The sequence below is a fragment of the Cupressus sempervirens genome, chromosome 7, assembly GCF_028749045.1.
Source record: "Cupressus sempervirens isolate cs-2001-9-10 chromosome 7, ASM2874904v1, whole genome shotgun sequence".
In the NCBI taxonomy this organism is placed as follows: domain Eukaryota; kingdom Viridiplantae; phylum Streptophyta; class Pinopsida; order Cupressales; family Cupressaceae; genus Cupressus; species Cupressus sempervirens.
In genome coordinates this window covers 277,008,485-277,024,940 of record NC_143124.1, presented here as the reverse complement: position 1 = coordinate 277,024,940, position 16,456 = coordinate 277,008,485, and positions in this window count along the sequence as shown.

Below are 16,456 nucleotides of genomic sequence, written 5' to 3'. Positions count from 1 at the left end.
ACAATATTGAAATCAGATGACCCTAAAGCTCAGATTCTCTACCAAGAGCTGGAATTTAGCAACTATATGTTGTTTATTGAAGAAGGCTTAGATCAACAAATAGATGAGAGTCAAAGAAAGAAGGTTTCTAATGGAAATAAAGATGCATCAAGTATATGGACACTTGAATTTGATGGAAGTTGTGCCATTGCAGGATCTGGAGTAGGTGTACTATTGATATCCAATGAAGGAGAACCTGAACCTATGGCTTTCAAATTAGAATTTGGGAATATAAATAACACTATGGAATATGAAGCCCTATTACTAGGGATATTAATAGCAAAAGAAAGAGGGATAAAGATTTTAAAAGCTCAAGGTGATGTGGAGCTCATTGTAAAGTAGGTAAAAGGATAGTATTCTATAAAATATCACAAGCTAAATAATTACAGAAACAAAGTCTAGGATGAGATTTAAGGCCTAGATGCCTTCTCTATTGAAGAAGTTCTGAGAGAGATGAATACCAAAGTTGATTCCCTAGTAGTCTCCACCTCCCTATTACTTCCTCACCTAGATTTCAAAGACAAAAGGTATCTGATCAAAATTGTGTATTGATATTCTATTCTAGATAATATAGAATCATGGCAAATCTTCAATGATGATAAGAGTTTGCAAATGTTCCTTGAAAATGACAAGTCTAGTTTTGAGCATGAATCCATTGGAAGTAATCATGAAAGCTTTGGCACAAGTGAGGAATGGAATCAAAATGGAGAAATTAAGCTAAAAGCTAATATTATTCCTCCATATCTCGTGCCTTTAGAAAAACTATTTAATAAAAATGATGCCTACATAAAGTAGAAGAGAGTAGAGAAGGGAACAACAATGGGTGAATATGAGGGAGTAAATATTGGAGATATTCATAATCCCAGAATGATTAACATTAGAAAGTGTTGCTCACCTAAAGAGAAAGAAGCCGCATGAAATCTATTCATGGAATATAGAGATGTTTTTGCATGGAGCTATGCAGATTTGAAAAGTTATAGATATGGGAAGGTAAAACATCAAATTCTACTAAAGCTTGATGTAGTTCCTTTCCCAAAAAAAAAGAGGAATTACAATCCTAAGGTCGCAGATGCCATCTTCTAGGAGGTAGATAAAATTTTGAAAGAAAGGATCATCTATCCCATTCATCAGTCCACCTAGATAGCCAATATAGTACACATCAGAAAGAAGAATGGGGAGATCAAGATTTGTGTCGATTTCCACAATTTGAACCAAGCATCTCTTAAAGATAACTTTTATCTCCCTAACATGGATTACCTATTACAAATGGTAGCAAGATCTAAAATGATGTCTATGCTTGATGGTTTCTCATGTTATAACTAGGTTGAAGTAGAGGAGAAAGACCAACATAAGATGGTGTTCACTACTCCTTGGGGTACATTTGCATATCATAGAATGCCCTTTGGACTTATCAATGTTGGTGCTACATTACAAAGATGCATGAGTAAGAAATTTTCTAATTTGAAGGAATGAATCATAGTCATTTACATGGATGACCTTACCATGTTATCAAGAAAAAGGAAAGATCATATGGAAGATTTGAGGAAAGTTTTGCAAAGATGAAGAGAGCTTGGGATTTCTCTCAATCCCAAGAAGTTAGTTTTTGTGTAACAGAGTGAAAACTTGTAGGTCATAGAGTGTCCCAGGAAGGCATTGGAATTGATCCTGAATGGGTAGAAGCCATTCAAAGACTGAGCTTGCCTTCAAATAAAATAGGAGTCAAATATTTCTTCGGGCAAGTGAATCTCCTCATAAGGTTTGTGCTTGATTTTGTAGAAACCACTAAAAATATAGTGGATATGATGAAAGAGAATTCAAATTTCAAATGGAATCACATGGGAAAGCAATCCTTTCAAGATATAAAGACTACTATTGCTAATACCTCAATTTTATGTCATCCTAATTATAAATGATATTTCATCATCTATTGTTATGCTTTCAAACATACTCTATTGACAATATTTATGCAATAAAATGATAAAGGGGGACAAGCCTCAATAGCTTTCATGAGCATACCTTTGAAGAATCATGAACTAAAATATTCACATATTGAAAAACACACTTTTTTAGTGGTTAAGGCCCTCAAAAAATTTTGATTTTATATCTTGCATTCACATTCTATGGTCTTTGTCCTGGATGTAGTAGTGAAGAGTGTATTGACATAGTAGGATGTGGGTTGTAATGTTAGAGGAGCATGGGTGGCAAAAATAAAAGAGTATGATATAGAACTAAAACCTACTAAGTTGATAAGGGGAAATGTTCTGTTCAAGGCAATTGCAAAAAATAAAATAAATGAAGGATCGGAAGAATTGAGAGAAAAATAGTTAGTGTTAGTTGTAGGCCTCTATGATTCTTGGTTTGAAAATATTTCTTATCTGTTGACATATTATGAATGTCCAGAAGGCCTAAATGCAAGAAAAAGAAGAGATCTTAAAGTGAAAGAAGCTAAGTATGTGATTTGGGATGGTAAGCTATTCAAAAAAGCCATTGATGACACTTTTTCTTAGGTGTGTAGAGAAACAACAATAGGAAAAGGTGTTGAAAAAAAATTTCATGACAAAGCTTGCAGAGGACATTTCTCATCTTCAATCATAGCTTTTAAAATACTAAGGTAGTGTTATTATTGGTCTGGGATGCTTAAAGATTCCTATGCATGGGTAGCAAAATGTGAGAAGTGCAAGATGTTCTCTAGACACTCTCAACTAGCTACTCTGCCTCTGAGACCTTTTATCATCAAAAGACCTTTTCAAAAATGGGGTCTCGACTTCATTGGTCCAATTAGTCCTACATCTAGTGCTGGTCACCAATATGTAATAACTATGACTAACTACTTCACCAAGTGGGTAGAAGCCAAAGCTACTAAGAAAACTACTTCCAAAGTGTTGTGCAAATTCATAAAGGAGAACATATTGGTAAGATTTGGTGTTCCCACTAAATGGGTGATGGATAATGCATCTCGTTTTTCTTCAATTGAAATTACTAATTTCTTCTTTGAGAATGGGATCATTGTAGGTCATTCATCTAATTATTTTCCTTAGGGAAATCATCAAGATGAGTCAAGTAATAAGAATTTGATGAATATTGTTAAGAAAAGATTTGGCACAAAAAGATTCATGAAGCAATCTGGGCAGATAGAGTGACACCTAAAATGGAAATTGGCATATCTCCTTTTGAATTGGCTTACGAGACTGAAGCCAACCTCCCCTTACCTCTAGAATTACCCACAAATAAACTCACAATAGTGATTGAAGATGATGTTTATAAAGATGGTCTAGAAAAGAGGATCTTATACCTGAGAAAACTTGAAGATGAAAGGGAGGAAATTGTAGATCACATTACATAGCACTAGATGCAAGTGAAGGATCTATTTCATAAGAAAGTGAGACCATGAAAATTCATGGTAGGGGACAATGTGTTACTTTGGGATAAACAAAATGCTCTAAAAGGAATGCATAGGAAGTTTGATACTTTATGGAAAGGCCCATTCAGAATTCATTATTCATTTGGAAATAATTCTTTGAAATTGGCATATGAAGATGGTGAAGTACTACCCTATCCTATAATGGTTAGGATCTAAAGCTTTATCAAATTGCTAACTTGAAATATGTAACCCCTATATCTATATTATAGTTAGGTTTAGTATCCTTTTGTGTTTCCTAGTTAGTTTTTTTCATTTTCTTTGTTCTCCTATTCCTTGCCTCATTTTTGTTTTGCATGTTGCCACCTTTTACCTTCTTTTGCAAAACTAGAAATTTTGAGTTCCTTGCTTGGGTATGCTCAACCCAAGTCCCCAGTCAGAGCCAGTTGTTGCCCTACTTTTTATTCTGTACCCATTATGTAGAGTGAAGAATGATCTTATGTCTCAATTAGGTTTAGGTATGTTTGAGTCTTTTTCTTTTCCCCAAGTAAAAGATCTCTCCATCAAGTTTTCATCTTCCTTCTTCTCCTACATTACATAACCGGGTGGGTTTCCCTTGTTGTCATAAGTTTTGTGGATAGCCTAGGATCCTTTCAATGGAGATTCTTGGGACATATCATGATCCCCACAAATTCATTTAAAATAAAGAACTTGACCACAACTCATTATAGTTTGCACATAAAGAAAATGAAGTCTACAAAAAACCTAGCATTGGCTTCGCTGTGGCTAAGTTTCGAACTGTAAAGGTGATTTTCTGTTCAAGTCAACAAACAAGGTATACAAGCTAAAGTAAGGAAGAAATGAGTTGTTTTATGGATAGATCATGCTTACATTATAGTATTATACCTTGGGAGTCATTCAGAATTCATCATAATGATCAGAATAGCATTTGGTGGAAAACTCCTAAGTAACTTCTCCATGGCGGGTTTTTGACCTAGGAAGTTAGTTTTCCAACAAAGGCATTGGTAAGGGAGAAAAGCAAGTAAGTGGGTTCCTTTTTCACTTTCGCAGACCTTTTTAGATATTTCAAAGCTTGGAGACATGTTAACTTAAAGAGTTAAGTGAAAATAAAGACAAGAGAAAAAAAATAGAAGTTACCTTCTCCTTAGCAGGTTTTCAACCCCAAAAGCAATTTTTCGCATCTACTGAAAAATCACTTCTACAAGCATGTTGGGCTCATAGATTAATCATAGGATGCTTAGAAAGGAAAATGGAAGCCAATTGATCACATTTGGGAAGTTATCTTGAGAAAAATCTAACTGGGTGGATTTTTCTCCACAGAGTACTTCATTTTTAATTTGTTGCAACTTGGTGAAAAATGAGAAAGTAAGTCTGTAATAAAGGAAAGTAACCATTGGACCAATGGGAATAGTGAAATGACATGTAAAAATATATTTGAAACACTCACATTTACTAATATAATGGATTTATCCTTTAATTTAGTCATGTGGTGCGGATCTTGAAGATTAATGAGTGGATTAGGATTTCTATATAGAGATGAACATAACAGATTTTTAAACTACTACTTTCTTATTTGAACTATTATGCTATTAAATTGAATAGTGATTTTAGAATTCTCATAGCTACAAAGCTCTACTCTCTGTTCTATTTTCAATTTTAAGATTTACAATTCATCTCTATCTCGGTTAAGATGGCAACAAAATTTGCTAGCTTCGATAGACTGAATGGGATTAAGTCAACATTGTAGAATGTTACAGATACCTCAATATGTTTCTTCAACATGCAATATTTCCAAAGAAGGTTGAAGATAGATCCAATCCACCTAATAATAGAGAAAGTCAAAGGAAGTGGGCTAGTGGAAGCAGCCAGGTTTCCAGTAGCAATTCAAGCCCTAGAGTTGATCATTGAATGCATTAATCATTACAATATAGACACTAAACAAATTTTGTTGCCAAATCATATAGTTTTGATCTCAATTGACCAAGAAACTGTAGTCAATTGCCTCTGGATTCTAGAGTGGGAAGAATTTTCTGAATTGACCATGGGAGGAGCCATGTCTAAGTTTTCTTTGAAGAAGATGGTGTGGTGGAAGAAAATTAGGAGGTCTTGGTTCCAAAAGCCACAAGGAGCTAAGAGTAAGGTTCCTAAGACTCTTTTTGGCATTGATCTCAAGCCCAAAATTTTGGACATTTTGGTTCATTTGCATCGGTTGAAAGGTGAGGTAGAAGCACTTAATTTCATAAAATAGTATTTCTTTCTACTTCAAATCATTTGTTCAGACACACATTATGTGGATTGGGTGTATGAGGTAAGTGAACATCTGTCCAGAGCTCTCAGTGTTGCAAAGTTCTATAATACCTTCTACATGTCTTCTTTCTTGATTTATATGTTGGCTTCTCTATAATTGTGGTTGGGCCTTCCTAGAATAGAGGATATTCCTGATGATGTAAAAATTTATGAATTTTATCCATGCTTGCAGTTACAGAATAGCTATGCAAAGTATGTTAGAGTTAATGACTCTTTTACAATCAAGATTTGTAGGGAATTACAAGGATGCCAAGAGAGGAGGTTTAGCCCAGAAGCGATGGTGACAATCAACCATTTTGGTAGTTACTTTCTTCAATTCTCATCCTTCTCATATTTGTATCTTGCAGCCTTCGATGGATTCCCTCTAAAATTTCCCAAATACCCAAGCAACATGATCGTGCTCATAGAGATCGTAAGACAAGCTATCCAAGTCAATATGATGAGCACTATTTTAAGGAAGAAGGGATATGAGTTCCCCATGAAGGTTGGGGCTTATAGTTGTGATTCTCAATCTGATGCTAAAAACATGCTCAAGGCATTCCAGAATAATTACAAATTGGAGGAATATGAAGTTGCGAGGCCCATGTTTGACCCAAATGGATATGCAAGGGAGGTGCTTCAAATTGGGAGTGTGATCAAGCATGTCACTACTTTGGAGGATTATTGGGTAGATTATAGAGATGAGGTGGAGAGTCAAGATCGTGCTTTTTCCAAGCTCATAGAAAAAAAATAAAGAGATGCGGCATTGATCTCAATGTAGAAGGATTGGAGGATGATGGTAAAAATATGTATAGCAATACATATCTGACTAAATTAAGGGGAATTCCTATTAGTTTCGAGCCATATGTGAATGTGTAGGAGAGTCACGATATTATGATGGCTAGGATAATTAAGAGAACTAGGAAATGGGTCAAGTGGACAACCAGAAAGAGCCAAAGTAAGGGTGTAGTCACTCAAGCTTCTCCAATAATTGTAATGCCTACTTCATCTCAGAGTGCTACACTAGATGTGACCATAACTTATACCCAAGGAACAGCTCGACCTGTAGGTAGAGGTGATCAACCCCCAGATAAGAATGTTCCTATAGACCCAACATGTGATGATGGTTCCTTTCTAGTTATAGGAACCTAGACTAGCACTAATGAGAAGAAAGCGGAAGAACCAAAGGATAGTGCTTCTACTCCAACACCTTCCCCACATACTACTCCCATTCCATCTCCTCACACTACCCCTATTACTTCTCTGCATACCACTCCAATCCCATCCTCTCATCATAGCCCCATTCCATTAGCAAGTGCTTTACTTTTAGGCTAGGTAGCTCCCCCATATAGATAGTAGACTTAGGGGATGGAAAAAGTAGTAACAGTGAGTCAACTGAATTGGATGTAGAGACAAAGAAGACTTTGGAGATAGAGAAGGGCTAGGCTTCTTCCAAACTCATCTCAAAGGACTCAAAGAATCCTTTCTCTTCAACTGCTATAGCCACCACTCTAGTGAAGAAGAAAATGTTCAGCATTGAATCACTCAGAACAACCTCCAAGGTGATAGGAACTGATTTTTGGCTAGAAGATACTTTGGAAAGGAAAAGAAAGAGAAAGGATGAGAGTGTTTCTACAAAAAACATTGTATTCCTCGAGGTTCATTCCAAGACTACATTGGCAAAGGTCAAGAAGCAGAAGACTTTGTCCATACTTAGGCAAGATCTAGAAATAGGGCACTTGACAATGGAAATAGCTAAGCCAAACAAAGGGGGAAGAATTGAAGATATGATGCCTGATGATTTTACCCTACATTCAATTGATCTTGGAGAAGCCAAACATGACACAAAGGTTGGCTTGTGGAGATCAAGTAATTAGGTGATAGAAGGTCAATTGGAGAGTCTCAAATTGTCAAAAATCAAGATGAAAGTAGAATCTTCATCAGGCAGCTAGTCACTCCACTAGCAACTATTTCTGGTATGTTTATGACTTGGACTCCTAGTGTAGCTAAAGTGCAAGATCTCATCTCCTAGTTCCAGGAAGATAGGCATTATGGCCACATCGATAGAGAATGAATTGAGAGACTCAAATCAGAAGGGGTTTCTCTCATAGATCAAATTGGAAATGTTATCCTTAGACTAGAAATAGAAAAGGATAATATATTGTCTAACAGTAACACTCTGGCCAGAGAAAGAGTCAGATGTGATGAATGCATCTCTCTTTTAAATATGATCATCCAGATGAAAGCAAAAGAAGTAGTCGAAGCAAAGATTTTAAAGAAAGGTAATGAATCTTTGTTCAAATGGCTCCAAAGTATGTAGTTCAAGCTGGAAATGATTCAGGAAGCTGAGAAGGGACTCAAAGAAATGGAGAGTAAAATAAAGAAGACTCAAGATAAAGGATTTGAGCTTATGAGAGGGCTACACACTGATTCTCAAAATATTGGTCAAGGAAAGGCTATCATTGGAATAGATGTAACGAAGAGTAAATTATCTACATTCCTAGATAATCTATTCAAAGTGGCCTATAGTAGTCAAGATAGAATCACAGAACTCCAGACACTCAATGGGTGGATACATGTGTCTACAAAACAGTTGCCAAGTCAGTTGAATATTATAATGGAGTTGGTACAGGAGCACTCAAAATGGCTTTTGAGATTCACTAATATACACGTGCCCAATCATGAGGAGTTGATTCCAATAATGGTTGTTGCCAAGTCACATAAAGTGAAAAAAAAGGGGGAAGAAGTCTAAATGATTTATATTATGCCCCTTTTTTGTTTTCTTTTGTAATTTTGTAATACGAAAAACTAGCACCTTGCCATTTCTCATCCTTAGAAGATGAACCGATTAAACTTCCATTGTAACGGTCATCCCAAAAACTCTATATGTATGAATTGAAAAGATTAATGAAAGGTTGGCAAATTTTTTGTGTGAAGTACTTTTTGCTGCAGAGACAATCAAATAGTATTTTATGTCAATTATTTTATGTTCCAGTTAGTATTGTGTTTAGTTATGCTTTCTCTTTCATTTAAAATTGGAACAAGGGAAGAACAGAGTTTTACGTCTCCTATTTTGAGGCAATAGATGCATTTAATAAGTATTGTTATAGTTAATTTGAAGAGGAATTCCTTCCAGCATTTCCAGTTTATTAGTCATCGTTCATATTTGAATTAGCTTAGTTCGGCATTAGTTAATTATGTTGACGAAGTTTATGGGTTCATAAGATGTGTGGATGCATAAATCTATTTCAGTGTTGAGAAACTTCAATTTTCCTGAGTTGGATTTTATTTAGGTCTAACTTCATTGCTCCTCTACTATTCTCAGGTTAAGAACATACCCTAAAGTAGTTTAGGAAGGAAACAAAATTCATTGCAAATCTATGTTAGGGAGTTGTACTTACCAATTTAGAGGAAAGCTAAACCCTGCATAAGGAGCTTTCCAACTGTTTGTGATTAGATATTATTTTGAATTGAGCATTAAAGAGTAATAATTTGAAAGAAAATATCTGTTTACCTACACATAGAAACCTTCAACATCCGAGTGAGCTCAGTAGAAACTGTTTAATCAGAGTATTTTTCAAGAACAGTTGGTAGACTCTGGAATTTGATTTTCTGACCAACTAAGCTTTGTAGAATCTGTCTGATAACTAATATGACATTTGTGTAACATCAAAGACAACACACAATTGAACAATTGTATCCAACATAGGTCTCCTACAATGAATACCATTATTAAGCTAAGAAGCCTAACCCACCAAATGGATTTCAATGTACCATATTTGGTCATCATCTAAAAACTATCTTCCTAAATGCACATTTGTTTATTAAGAGAGATGTATACAGAATCTTGGCTAATGAGTATGTCATCAATTCTAATTGGTACAAGAGTTTATAGTGATATTCTTCAATGTTTTAGCTATGCACTATCTAATTGAACTAAGCATATTAGGTATTCTCACCTTGTACATAAGGCTCTTTAAAGTAGATTATCTTAGGAATCTTGAAATATTTTTTGCCAATATTCAAAATAAATATGTGTAAATATGGAGGCCCTTCGACTATGTTATTTATTTACAATTTAGGAAGATCATTCATTTATATCCTTGAGTATCTTGTTTTGATCCTAATAAACTTATTGTATGGTTCTTGGTAATGAGAATGAATTTTATATTTTTCATGCAATAATGTCATGTTTGATGCACTAAAATCAATAATTGGCTACAATAGTGCCTAGTAGGATAAAGAGTTGAAGCTTGGGAAAGTAATACGGGTTTAGATGTGAACATTCTAGACCTACCCAATTTTATTGTTGTTGAAGCTCCCAAGAATAATGAATCACCATCTTCTCTTATTAAGTCTAATGAATACAAATATTTTCCTTTTATGGACTATTGTTGACATAATAATTATCTTCTTTTATTTATATAGATAAAGTTTTTGTTAATGTTTGAATGTCCTAGGAAACACTAGTGGTTTTGTAAAATGATTTTGAACATAATATATAGGACAATTTGGCTTTTACTAATAAAAAAAGACAAACATAAGTATTACTATACTTTTAGTAGTAATTTTTATTATAGAGGAACTTAAACAAAACTTAATTTTTAGTTAGATATAAGTACTACTTGTAGAGATTTTTTTTTTGAAGAACATTTAAGCATTAAATTATTTTGTACATAAGTTTTTATTTTATATTCTATTTAATAATGGAATAATATGAAAAAAATCATTTGATTGGCTAGAATGTCTGTTCTCATCCATATTGGGTAACAATTTATTTTCTTTAAATTTTATTATCATTAATTTTGATATTTTTGCATTTTAATGCTATAGTTTTTCTCTATTTTTTTCCATATTAATATTAACATAAGATGTATGTGTGTGAAAATAATATGGTTTTTCTAAGGTTTACAATAATTTATGGTTAATATCTCTTTCCATATTCCTATGGGAATTATGGAAAGAAAGAAGTGGAAAAATATTTTCTAATTAAAAGATGAATTAAACATCTTTTCTTAATATATTGGAGACTTGTATTATTGATATAGCTAACAATAATATCATAAATTCATATAAGGAGGAAAGTTCCTTTTTAGACTGGGATGTAGAAATACGTAAAAGTTGGCTTAAACTAATTAATCTACCAATGATATACACCAAATACAATAAGATTGCTAGGAAATAATGTAAATGGGAACTTATTTCTACAAGAAGGAAGATGTTAATTTTTTATGAGGCTTCTGAAGGCAATCCATAACCATTAGGCTTAGCTTGCACTGTTTATAGAGTTAACAAATTATGCCTAACTAAATTCTCCAATAAATCAAGAGAAATGCCCAATAACTTAGTTGAATTTGAGTCCCTAAAAGAAGGTCCATCTTTATGTAGAAAGTTAGGTACTAAAAAATTAGATATCAAAGTTGACTCATAAATTATTCTAAACTCGTTAATAAAAAGATAAACCCCAAATTGGATCCTTAATTGTAAACTTGTGTATACTTATTGACTTTGAAGAAACAATCATAAAAAACATTTATAGGGAAGGTTATAGAGAAGAAAATAAACTTGCAAACAAAGGAGTTCATGGAGAAGAGATTCTAATAAGACAAGATAATATGATATGTATAAGTTGCAAAGTTATTTTTGGAGAGAAATTGGTTTAGAAAATTTCTTATCAAAATAAACATGTTGATTTTTTTTATAAGTTTTCTATTTCTATGTGGAAATAATAAGATTGATCAATTTAGCTAATAACATAGATGTTAAATGTTAACAAGAGCCATATCTTAGCTTATTCAAAACATATCCATATATAATTGTAGTTTAAAATTAAAGTTAAAAGAAAATAATTTTGATTTTGATTTTGTAGCATACATCGTTTAGTTCTAACAACTTGATTGCAACCAAGTTTAATTTTTAAGATATATTCATAAGATATTATCAAGAGCAAAGATAATTAAAAAATTTTAAAAAGGGTGCTAAGATTAAGATAGATTTTACTCTAAACACAACCTTAGGCCTCATGGCCTCATACACATCAAAAAAAAAATTGTGTATGAAAATGATAGGGCTTGTGGAGGAGGGATCCACAAGCCATTAGTCTCTCATCCCCTTGTTCCATGACTTTATTTTCTTGAGCTTTATTTTTCGATTCATTCATTTCACATAGCCTTACTGTTTGGATTTCATGTTCTCTTTTAAATCCTTGGACTCCTTCATTTAGAATGGTGTTATTCTCTAATAGGTCTATTATAGCCACATCACTTTCACTAGAATTGTCACTATCAAACAGTCCTTTGGTGTCTACTTCTTGGTAGATTGTATTATTTTGATGAATGGCTATCTTTTTTCTTTTGTTTAAACATTTCTTCAACTCCTCTCTTGAGGAAAGATAATTCAAAAATAAAAAATAAGTGCTAAAATTAAGATGGTTTTTACTCTAAACACAATCTTAGGCCTCGTGACCTATTACCTATCAAAAAAATTATGTGTGTGGCAATGAGAGGGCTTGTGGAGGATGGACCCATTAAGCGACTAAGAAAAATGAAGGAGGAAAAGTTGCAGTGTCACACATAAATGTTGGAAATATTAATTTCTACTAATTGTTCGATGCTTCTAGATTATTAGGTTTAGGTTTAGGGCGTACTGGCTAAAGTATTTTCTAGAAGTTGGGTCAGCCATAGCATTTTGTAGAAACATGTAGATATTTGTCCCTTGTCGGTTAATGTAGATGTTTCTAGAAATAAATTAAGACCTCTATAAATAGAGGCATCATGTAATGCAATTGGAAATGGGAAAATGATGAATGAAATATAATATATTTTATTGTACGGCAGCACATTGTGTTCTATGTTTGGTATTTTGTATTGTTCTGTATTTTTTTTATTTTTCATGCTGCCCACCCAACAGATTAGTATCAGAGCTAGGTCGGATAGAAGGTTGGACAAATTTTAGATTGTGATAAAAGAGCAAGTGGTGTGTTGGTGCTACTAAATGGTGGGGGAATGTTTGTGTTATGAGAAGGATAATTGTTTTGAAGAAGACCACATAGGAAGTGTTGAGTAGGAAAGAGGGCAAGTAAGAAAAATGGTTATGGTTTGAATTTTTATAATTATATTTGAGAAATTATAACAGAAAAAGAATATTGTAAGGATTTTAGCTATCAAAAGATTTGTTCAAGCTATTTGAAGATTTAATTCTAGAAGTAAACAAGTGTTTAGAATTTTCTAAAAGAAAGAATAAGTGTGTTAAATTGTTAATTTCAATGGGAAAAGCTGGTAGAATTCAAAAGGATAAAACAAATAAGTTACAAGAAGAACTAGTGATGGTGAAGAAAGAAAATGCCAAATTATTGTGTGAAAAAGATATTTTGCAGAAGGAATTGGAAAAAGTAAGAAATGAAATGGGAGAAGAAAAATCTAAATTGTTAAATGAAATTAGTATCCATATAGAGGCAATTGAAGAGCTAGAGGATAGGTTAAAATTTGTGGAAGAAGTACATAATTGGCAGGTGAAGGAAACATGTAAGCTTAGAGAGAAAAATAAAGAATTAGAAGAAAAGTTAAATTTGTTTGATGATGTTGAGAAAATGAACAAAGAATTAGAAGAAATGTGAAGAAATTGGAATAGAAAAATAGTATGCTAAAGAAGGATCTATCTACTTTGAAATAAGAGAAATAATGTTTGAGTGTAAAACCATTTGTATGTGATGTATCTTGTGACACAAATGATTTGAGTGAATGTGATTTTTTTGAAACTAAAAGTGTTTGTGATGAAAAGTGTAAGAAAGTAAATGACAAGAAGTTTGCAGATTATGTTTGTTATGATAATAATAGTATTGGCTTGAAGATTATGAAAAGAATGGGTTTCAAAGGTAAAGGTTTAGGAAAGGATGAAAAGGGATTAAGGAATCCGATTGAGACTACACTCAGGTCAAAATATGCAAGTCTTGGATATGATGCAAGTAGTGAAAAGATGAATAAAAGTTCAAGAGAATCAATTGAAAGCATAAAGATTGTACAATGTTCACATTGTAACAAGAAAGGGCATACAAAGGATAGATGTTGGGATTTAAATCCATGTAATATTTGTGGCTTGAAAAATCATTGTGATAAGAGATGTTGGAATAAAGAGTGCAATAAAGATTTTATGGCTAGTTGTATCAAAATGGATAGTGGATGGAGCTATGAATCAAATTGGCAGAAAATTGCAGGAATGATCAAAGGGTTATTCAAGTATAAATGTTCAAGCGTAAGGAAGACTTCAATACCAGTGGGAAACAGATCCAAGCAAGGCATCAAAGAGGCAAAAAGTTATTGGCATTTGTGACAAATGAGGCAGCATTATCAATGGATCCTATGAAAAGAGGAAATTGTTGGTAGTGAATCATTTGTAGAAATTAAAGTCTGCAGCCATGGAAGACACTATTCACGAAGGCATTAATTGATATCCAGATTTTTTGAAAAATAACTTTTTGGGATTTGGATTTGTATGCATTGTAATTTGATAGTAGAAATTAGGGGGGAGTGTTGGAAATATTAATTTCTACTAATTGTTTGATGCTTCTAGATTATTAGGTTTAGGTTTAGGGTGTGCCGGCTAATGTATTTTCTAGAAGTTGGGTCAACCATAGCATTTTCTAGAAACATGTAGATATTTCTCCCTTGTCGGTTAATGTAGATGTTTCCAAAAATAAATTAAGACCTCTATAAATAGAGGCATCATGTAATGCAATCGACAATGGGAAAACGATGAATGAAATATAATATATTTTATTGTGTGGCAGGACATTGTGATTTGTGTTTGGTATTTTGTATTGTTCTGTGTTTTTGTTATTTTTCATGTTGCCCACCCAACAATAAAATAGTACAAATGATGGGTTTATTCAAGATGACATTTTGGAAATTATTAGGTGATATAATGCCCATTTATATCCCACATTTATGTATTGCACATTGGGCTATGTATTCGTTTCCATAGATTGCAGGGAGCCATCATTCGGGAATTTATATGCAGCTCATGTCACAATTAATCAAATGCAGGTCAAGGCCATTAGATATAAGTAATTTGATTTGTGTTTCAAGAGATAGTGAGTGTGAACGCACTATTACATAATTTTAATTTTAAATCTATAATTTGAGATAGTTTTTAAATGAAATATATTATTTTAAAATTATTTTTAAATAATATAAAATAATTAAGTCTATTAAGATTTAAAATGTCAAGAATATTACAAATAGTTAAAAATATATAACTTTACAAATTGAAGCTAAGATGCAATCAATAAATGTTTCTTTGTAAGAAAATTAAATTTTCAGTGATATAAGATGAAAATTTTTACAAAAGCTTGCAAATATTCACTCTGTGTGTGTATATAGTCATATGAAAAAAGTAATTGGTATCTCAATAAAACTAACACAAGTTTATATGTGATAGTTTTTTTTCTCTTTTTTCTTTTGAAAAAAAAATATTTGTCTTAAAATACCTCCAACCATTTACCCTTTCCCGCTTAAGGGTTTCAAAAATATTTTTTAAATTGAGGTAGCATTGATTATAATGCTAAAGATGATGAATTGTGTGAATGATGAAAGGGGTAAATTCATATAGCTACTAATCAAAATTTGTAAATAATTAGTGTTATTTTTTCTTTCATTTTTAAAAATATTGTCATGCATAATGAGAAATATTTTAGATTTGAAGAAGACATATAAAATGAATTTGCCATTGTTTTAAAAGTATGACCAAAATACCTTAAAAAATGGTTGAAACAATACTTCAAGAAAATCTCACTTACTGAATATGATTTACAAAAAGTGCCACATGTACTTGTGTTTAGTCCTAGTGGATAGATTGGGAAAAAATTGTTATAGTTTTATTTCAATTTTAATTTTACTTGTTTTTACAAATGCTAGTAAAATAGTAAAAATATGTGTATATTGTCAAAATATTTAATGATAAAATATAATATATATAGTAATGCTTAAAACCTTAAATTAACTTAAATTATTTATTGAGTTGATAGGCTATGTGTGGGAACTTTGTTCCCTGAAATTAAATTTTTGACAAAAAAATTTGCAAGTGATCGGGAAAGTTGTCAGTTTGGCAGGAAAATTGAAAATCCTTCCTATAATTATTTACCAATAGTTTTTATCTCCCTCCACTTTTAACTCTTGTTTAGATATTTATTAGTTGGTATCTTCACTTTTAACTATTATTTTTCTTTTTCTATTTATTAGTTGTGCTCTCCACATTAGCTCATGTTGTGATCTATTCATTTAACTTTTTATTTTTAAAATTGATTTAGATTTTAGTTGTTAAATTATTTTTTATATTAGTTTAATTTTTTCTTTAAATATTATTTTTTAGTTTCTATAATTTATTTATAGAATATTTGTTAGACATATTATTTTAAATTTCTTTTATTAATTTTTCATAATAGATTTTTTGATGGAATTTTTTAGATGATTATTTTTTCATACATGATAAATTTAATTTAAATAAATAATATTTATTAATCTATTTAAAAAAATTTAGTAAATATAATGTTATTTAAATTAAAAATTATTAATAATCTAATCTGTTCGCATAAGATTATAGTTTAAATATCCAATTTTAACTATTCTTTTTTTTCCCTTAATTATTTTTAAAAAATTACTTTTTATCTCCACATTAGATTATGTTATGATCTCTATTTATTAAACTTTTCAATTTTTAAATTGATTTAGGTTTTAGTTTTTAAATTACTTTAAATTA